The sequence below is a fragment of the Gymnoscopelus braueri genome (assembly GCF_963280865.1).
Source record: "Gymnoscopelus braueri genome assembly, chromosome: 5".
Classification (NCBI taxonomy): Eukaryota; Metazoa; Chordata; class Actinopteri; order Myctophiformes; family Myctophidae; genus Gymnoscopelus; species Gymnoscopelus braueri.
This window is the reverse complement of record NC_137606.1, coordinates 42,963,657-42,972,653: the sequence shown is the minus strand read 5'-3', so window position 1 is coordinate 42,972,653 and position 8,997 is coordinate 42,963,657.

The window sequence follows — 8,997 nt, the reverse complement described above, 5'->3', positions numbered from 1 at the left end:
ACGTAATGTTAACGGATGCAAAATGTTCCTGTGATCTTTGGACCCGAGGTTGGGAAACACTGACGTAGATTGTCATCACTCACAACATGAGCTGACATATCGTAGCGTACAGTATATCCTGCATGCATCTTAGATTAGTTGTTTTTCTTCCATTCCCAGCGGATTAGCCTACAGAACGTCTCAGATAATTTTTTGTTTTTTGTTTTGCTGTGTTCTGTACTGGCCACAGCCACGTTTCTTATTTCCTCTCTCTTCTACTGTATCTCTCCGCATGCATCACGTCATACAGGGCAGTCAAGTGTTGCATGATCTTATCATATCACAATCTGCCTGTGGCTGAGCTACGGTCGTCAGAAGAGATGGAGTATATGATAGCTGAATATGTATGGCTATCACGTACGCCAGCCGTCACAGCGTATAACGTATCTGTCATTCATGAAATGGGCGCAGGGTAGCGTGTATGTATCGCTGGGGGGCATTCAAGTCAACCGTCACTTCACATACTAATTCATCTCTTTCACAATGTGATGTGAGGAGCAGTCCTGGCTACCAACCAATGTCACGTGAGGCCCTCAGAGACACACTGTATCTACAGTATCTGGCCTTTTATTTATTCCTGAGGACAGAGGCTTGTTGAATGTACAGCTGCCAGTCGTCCGTTACTGGCCACCAAGCCTAATCCTACCCAAGCATGTGGTGCCTCATGGGCAACTCCACGCAAGGAGTGGAACGCAGTTAGCAGATACTTTCCATTTCCACTTTCATGAAAAAAAGAAGAAAAGAAAAGCTCTCATATTCAATTACAATTTTTCCTTGAAGTCATACATGGATTATTTTAGGCAATTTATGCTTATCTTTATTTGACCCACAATGTGGAACTATTGTAATGAGGCTGTTTATCTGTTTACGCTTTCTACAAATGTGTCCACCAGAGGGTGCTGAAAACACAAGAATTTGGCTGACGCATATCCCAAATGAAACGTGGTGAGTCACGGCTCAACTATGCACAACTCTAGGGGCAACTATTTTCCACTGCTAGGTATAAGGTACTGACCACATATGGAATGTCATCATTGTAAGGGCAAGGCCACTTTGCCTTTGGTGTTGTCACTAGTGTCTTCCTCAGGGACACTTTGTCGCATACACTGGGTGCCGGAACAGGAGGCACACTGGTGACATTCTGATTCCCTGGTGGCCTCTCTACCCACTCAGCCCTTACATACAGTATGTTGCGTTTGTTCACATTTTGTCTAAAGTCATTACAATGATACCTGACTTAAATGTATAATTGAGTCAATGTTGGCTAAACATCATGAATCAATAAGGCATTTGACTGATTTAATGTGTTGGGTTACCTGTTGTTTAAAGTCTCTGCAAGTTGATTGTATACTGACTGAGATGAACGTGAATCAATAGCTTCCTCGTAAGCATACAAAGCTCGGTATGCTTTGGAAAATGGATAGCAATCTGTCTTCGTGTCTGGATATCTCAGTCGGTACAGCACTCGCCTTTTGGACCACAAGGTTCTGGGTCTGTGATGTAACGTAGTAACAGCGGGCCCCAGTGCAGGCTATTTAGGAACCCCTGCTTCCCATACAGTTATGCCACTGTTCTGGGTTTGATCCCAGGAACCACCAACACAGCGTATGAATAGCACAGCTGGGTGCGGCAAGTCGTGCAGTAAGTACCGGGAGTTGATGGTAGGTGTTCCGCTCCACCTCAGCAATCCAGCTCCCAGGGGTCTGGCGCATTGAAAACGGGTTAGACTTTCACTTTCTCAGCTGATACCGACAATAAGCCTCTCTACTCTTACTTACTTAGCAATAATGTCAAGTCGCATTGACAGTGATGCCGTCAGAAATGAAGCACTTCACTGAAGTACTAATGGTACGGTAGAGCACACCCTCTCGTGTTATATATTATGATTATACAATGGTTACAAACGAAATGAAATGAAACAAATGATCAAATTGTATTCATATTGTGGGGCAATTTAAAGAATAAATATAGCTGCAAGCAGCGATAATACGGGGCCAGGGAATGAAGAGAGAAAAAAGAAAGAAGCAATGATAAGTAATATGCACAATAAGCCATTGAAACATAGAAGACTGAACTTGAGAGAAAGAAGACCATGCAATTAACATGAGCATTTTAAACCTCCACAAACCCTAACCTCAGTAAAACAACACCTAAGCCTATCCTCAAGAAACACTATGTGTTATCCGAATAATGCCAAATCATGATCACCTCAATACATTGTCGTGGACAGGGATCGAACCAGCGACCTACGGACTCCAAGACTGCCTTTCTTCTCATTGAGCTAGATATATGGCCTCCCTGATAGTGTCTGTTGATATTTACTGTATAAGTATTTCCGTCCATTTTGAACCAGGCCTCTGTGTCCCGAACTACTCTAGATCACTGGTTCACAAACCATTTACCAATAAAGGCATTTGTGTGTCTCCTCGGAACGAAAACTAGTGAAAGTAGCCGATCTACAAGCTCAGAAACACGTTGCTATCTGAAAAGTTTTGAGATTGTAGATCGGCTATTTTCACAATGAAGTATGTCATACATTGAAAAAACATACTTTCTCAAATAATAATACTTTAATGAAGTCTGCATCAATTGAGGCTTGAACTGGCGACCCTCAGGTTGTGAGGCACACGTTTAAGCGAGAAGCCATTCGACCAACAGACAAAAAATTTGAAAAAGAGAGACAAGATAGATGATACAGTTTCACGCAAATAGCTGAAAAATCCTGGGTTTAAGTGTTTTTCAAACTGCTCAAAATTGCGGACAATCTAAGGGCGGAGCTTACTGGTCAACGTGATATATGTGTTCCTCATGAGTCAAGGCACATGTGTAAGCAGGTTTAATGGCTGTCGGCCAAACGAGGCATGACTTTTGCCTGTTTAAAGTTTGCATTTTCAAAAAATCGCTATAGCGCCCCGCTTTGACCAATTGGAGTAAGATTGGTTTCGGTGATATTTGGAATGACCATCTACATTACCGCAAAGTTTAAAAGAAATGTGAGTCTACATGTACAGTATGTGTTAGGGGCAGATGAATAATTGTCATAAAACTGCAATATTCATTGGCTCATTAAAGCTTCATTTTTTCACGTAGAAAAAATCCGCTCCCTATTTTATGTCGGCATAGGTCCAAAGTTCATGTGTAAAAAGTTTCGTGCAAATTGCTAAAATATCCCAGGATTCCATAGATTTTAACTGTTTTTCATATAATTCAAAATGGTGGGAGATATAAAGGTCAGAGGTCAAAAGTCAGAGTGAGAAAGTTGTTCATCATGAGTAGACGCATGTGTGTATGGAAGTTTTATTGCTGTAGGTCAAACAGGGCATGAGTTGTACCTGTTCAAAGTTGGCATTTTCAATTGAGTGCTATAGCGCCACCTTTTGACGAAAGATTGTGAGATTTATTTCTTGATAGTTTTTCATGACCATCTATCATATGGCAGAGTTTCGTAAAAAGCGTATGCACGGTTCAGCCAGAACTGGCAAAAGTGGCAGAAGAATCGGAAGAATAATGCCAACATTAAAACAGGGCCTGCTGCCATGCTGGCAAGCTGGCCCCGTAATAACTTTTTCCTAGTGTTATACCTGTTTCCCTGTAAATACTATGGGGTCTGAAAGAGACTATTTCTTATCCCTATTGAGTCAGGAAGACAGCTGGAGAGTAAGTTTTCTTTTAGAGATTGTATTTGTAATAAATGGCAGAGTAATATCGCATATAGTGATGAGGCATTTTTTATTTGAGCACAGCTGGAGAGCTTATTTCAACCAATCAAAATGCTTGGCCAGAACTTACCCATTGTATAATAACAGTGTGCAGAGATTATATTATATATTTTTGCTGTATTCATTAACCACTCAAACCCTCTATTCTTGGTGAAAAACTAACCTGAGTTGGAACAGTACTTGGAATGCTTTTTCCTCTCTACATCAAATGTCTTCACCAAAAATTGTTGCGACACGTTGTGAGCTTGTAGAGATGTTATTTTTGACAAATTTGACAAAACTCAAGTGGTTGATAAGCATCTGCACTATTTATTTATTCATTCATTCATTTATGGGTATATTTTATGCATTTTCTATGCATTTCCTCTGAATTTCTGTGTAAACATACAATACACGTACATTTAAACTTAACTTAACTTTACGTAACTGTAAATAGCTCAATCTTATCTTCTCTGACTCTACATTCAAAGACAGAGCCCCACTGGGATGCCTTTAGGGCTGATGTGGAATGAGAGTGTGCTGGTTCAAAGGTCTGTGTGTTCTTCTAAGGGCATGTCAGAGTGTGTACAGAGGTCTCACTGTGACACAGGAGAGAAGGTTCTTGTGGGATTTGATCTGAGGGCAGCTGGTTTATACTGTATGTGCTGCTCCAAGCATCTTAATCAATGAAGCAGTGGTTTTCGTCGTTACTGCACACTTACTGCAGTGTAGCCACAAGTGATAAGTGTAGCCTATATACTGCCATCTCTTTGGTCACTATTCCCTCCACGGACTGCCCTATTCATTATACATAGTCATGTGTGATTGTACTTTATTGTTTATGGCAATTAACTCACCAATATGACACCCATATGAACATCTTGGGTCAACCTCTTTGTGTCTGCATGCCTTTCGTTTCTCAAATATTTACTTTTGTTGTGTATGAGCAACTTTCCGTCAATACATTGATTTATTTCGGTTTTATACCTGTGTTTGCACATCATCGCCACCTAGAGTTGGCGGAGTAATACAACACTTGATGTTACATTGAAGCACCCATGAGGTTCAATGTATACCGTTACCGTTCTTTCCAGAGAGTTGGCTATAGCAGTCACTATTGATTGATTGATGTAGTTTATTTAGAAAGACATGAGAATAGTACATGACAGTACATAACAGTACATGGAAGTACAAATTCACAATACAAGGTCTACTAAACTGGAAACTCTCATTAAGCACTAAGCTTGTTTAAGATGAGAACCCCATGCACACAAATCATGATGTCATATAAGAGGCAGACAGATGTACACACTACTATACAGAATGTCATACAATCAGCTTTCAGGTTACTGGTATGACGAGAGAAAAAAATGAAGGAGGGGGGGGGTAGGTTAAGACTTAGACAGGGGCCATTTTCGAATTGCAGCCTCCTGAAGGTGTATCTTTAGGGCAGTTTTGAAAGTGAGTAGGGTTTTACACTCCTTTACTCCTTTTGGTAGGGCATTCCACATTTTTGATGAATAGCATTAGAACGAGTTCATTCCCTTTGTTGAGCCAAATCTGGGTTGAACATGATTTGTGGAGCTGCCTCTGGTGTTATGATCATGGACTGCATTAACATTTTGGAAGTATTTTGATAAATACAGGGGGATCCCAATGTTGTGGTGTATCTTGAAGACCAGGCCCATAGCAAGTTGCTGTACTCTGTCCTCAACCCTAAGCCATCCAATTCTAGCAAAATGAGCAGGGGTTAGATGGGTTCTGTGATTGAGGCCAAGAAGTAGCCTTACAAGTTTGTTTTGGGATGTTTGGAGCCTTGTTTTTAAGGCCTTGGAGGTGTTGTGATACCATGAAGTGCATGCATAATCATAATGACCTTGAATGAGGGCCCCTGCAAGAATCTTCAGGGTATTCTTACTGACTAGGCGATCAATCCTCCACAAATAGCGTGTTGTTTGGTTGACATTTTTGATCACTTTTTCTGCGTTTTTGTTACCAGAGAGGTTTGCCTCCAAGATGGAGCCCAGGTAGGTAATTTCATCCTTTCTTTTGATGACTAAATTAGATACCTTTTACTCAAAGGCAAACAGCAGTAAGAAGGCAATTGTGCACATTGTGTGTGGCTGTCTGTGTGTCAGTCATAAACTAATCTTCACATCCTGATCAATAATAAATCAACAAAGTTGATTGAAATAATGAAATCAAAAGTAGGATATAATGCACAAAACATGATCAGGTCTCAGCAGTCTATCTCTATAGAGTCAAGGGAGAGAACAGTGTGTTTCTGTAACAGTAGCTGAACACAGACCCTGATGTCCACATTTACCAATTTACTAAAGGCTGATTTACCTAAAAAGGGCTAAAATAGCCAATCTACAAGCTCATAACGTGTTGCAATGCAATGTGTTGTAAGCTTGTAGATCTTGCATGCAAGCTGCAGAATTTATATTGGGCTATGCTAACACATGTGAACACATGTGAGCCCTCGAATCTATGATATACACAGTCAACTATAATGACACAAGTAAGACGCGCGAACGCTGGAAGCGAACGCAGATCGAAAATATTGTGTATTTACGGACTTGTAATCCGTGTTATTTCACCGTGATGGGGAGAGAAGTGTGTGTGTGTGTGTGTGTGTGTGTGTGTGTGTGGGGGGCAGGCTGTTGTGCATCGTCTAAATTCCTGCACTCTGGCGCACTCGGGTGGCTGCTTACAGGCAGTGCACGCATGTGAGTCACATGGGGGCATGAACACAGACAGAGACACACACACACACACACACACACACACACAACCCAAGCAGGGTTACATAGTAAGCTCCACTTGGTCGGAGGCGCGGCTTCGCCGCGCCTCCTTCCGCGTTCGCAATTAGGCTGAACCATGGGACACCATGGGACACCATCTCTCTCTCACATGCTCACATGTCTGTGAGAGAGAGATTTTGCACGTGTGTGTGTGCGTGTGCGTGTGCGTGTGCGTGTGCGTGTGCGTGTGTGTGTGTGTGTGTGTGTGTGTGTGTCACACAGAGCCAGTGGGAGTACGGTGGGTTGGAACTGTCATCAACTGTCACAGCAGCTGTGATGCCGTACTTACTAATGAACCCACAGGAGGTAACATGTCATTATGCTACAAATAAACACATCAACAAAGACACGCACGCAGTGCCAAGAACGGATGCACGCAGGCACCCAAACACACACACACACACACACACACACACACACACACACACACACACACACACACACACACACACACACACACACACACACACACACACACACACACACACACACACACACACACACACACAGACATAGAAACGAGTGCATGTTTGAAACATACAGAAACTCTGGGAACAAATATTGCGAGGCTTCACTTCACTTCACTTCACAGTGTGTGTGTGTGTGTGTGTGTGTGTGTGTGTGTGTGTGTGTGTGTGTGTGTGTGTGTGTGTGTGTGTGTGTGTGTGTGTGTGTGTGTGTGTGTGTGTGTGTGTGTGTGTGTGTGTGTGTGTGTGTGTGTGTGTGTGTGTGTGCACTGGCGGAACAACTCAAAGCCGGGCCGGTAGGCACAGCACAGTGATCAAGCCCCCCCCTGCCCCCATGTCTAAATTATATTTGGAATGCATATTATCACTCAATAACACAAAGGAGTACTCAAAATTACAAACCTGATATTATATTGAAAACAGTCACAAAGTGAGGCTGAACATTAATTAAAGTACAATGTTCACTCAATATACCATTGATTGAGTGAATTCAAAAACAACATTAAAACAAGCAAGAGCAGCAATCCTAACCTGTGGACCCAGGCTAGTTCACATTCACCTGGTGTTTGAGGTGTAAATTAGTCCCTAATTAAATAGAATGAATGATTAAACAAATCACCTGGTGTTACAAATACTGCCCACACCAACCTCTCTCCTTCTACATCTCTTGATTGTGAAATTTCATCTCACCTTCAGGGCAGCAGAACATTCCAACAATATTTTATGAAAGAAAATGAAGAAATCTTATCTTCATGCAGTTACTTCCAAAAGAAAACTTCGACTTTATTATCATCACTGGTTTACAGGTCTAAAAAAGTGGATCACATTCTTTGTGATCTCCAATCATTTGCAGTTTTCAGGAAAAAAATAATAGAGACAGAACTAGAAAAAGTTCAGGTCAGGTAGGTTATTGTGGGCCAGCAATGTTCGGAAGTCGCCAATCAGGATGGAATATGAAAAATCGGACAGATACGTCTTGATCACTTGACTAAAGAGATAATGTGTACCGATTTGTGTGATGTTTGGAAAATATTTGTAGGAGTAATATATTTCTTTTTTGTGCAAAAATCGGCCTCCTGGTGGCGCTATAATAGGGCAATGTGAAAAGGGTGGCATTTGTTCCTCAATGTAGTGCAAATGTGCGTGCAAAGTTTCACCGCAATCAGGAGCTGCGTTCATGATTTTCGGCATTTTGTTCAAAAAGGGCCACTCCTGAGAACTTTAGATGTCAATCTTAGCCAATCAGGATGGAATATGAAAAATCTAAAAGATCCATCTTGATCACATGACTATAAAGATCATATGTACCGATGTGTGAAATTTGGATACAATCTGAAGGAGTAATATCCAAAAATGTGTTTTACATAAGTCAGATAAGGCAGATGTGAAAAAAGGTTTTTCCTTGGCCTCTAGGGAGTGCACATACAAAGTTTTACACAGATCTGTGCAGTTATAAGTAAAAACACGAATTTTTGTATTGTACGAATATTTGTATGTATTTCTCCGCCGGTTTTTAACTTCAAAAAGCTCTCAAACTTCTATTTTGAGGCACGGAATTTACTTATAAGATATCGTTCGGATAGAATTTAGTTGTTTAACTTCATATATACTGTATGGTCAATTAATCATGACAGAGCCTATTTAAAAATAAAAATTCAGAGAACCGGCAGGGGCAGGCAGACACGCATTGTATCCGAATAAAGCAACCTTTTTTGGCATGGCCCTTTCAGAAGTCCCCCTGCGTCACTTGTCTGGTGGTCGGGGAAACAAACTGCTGATGAGGAGAGGAAACAGTGTTCCTCTCCTCTCCTTTCCTCTCCTCTTCTCTCCTCTATATCATTGGTTCTCAAAGTGGGGTCCGGGGACCCCCAGGGGTCCTTGAGGGAGCTCCAGGGGGTCCCCAGCTAAATGATAGATTAGGCACCAAATGGACCCTTATGGGTCTGTAACTCTGAGAGTGTACAAATGGAACCAAATGGACCCTAA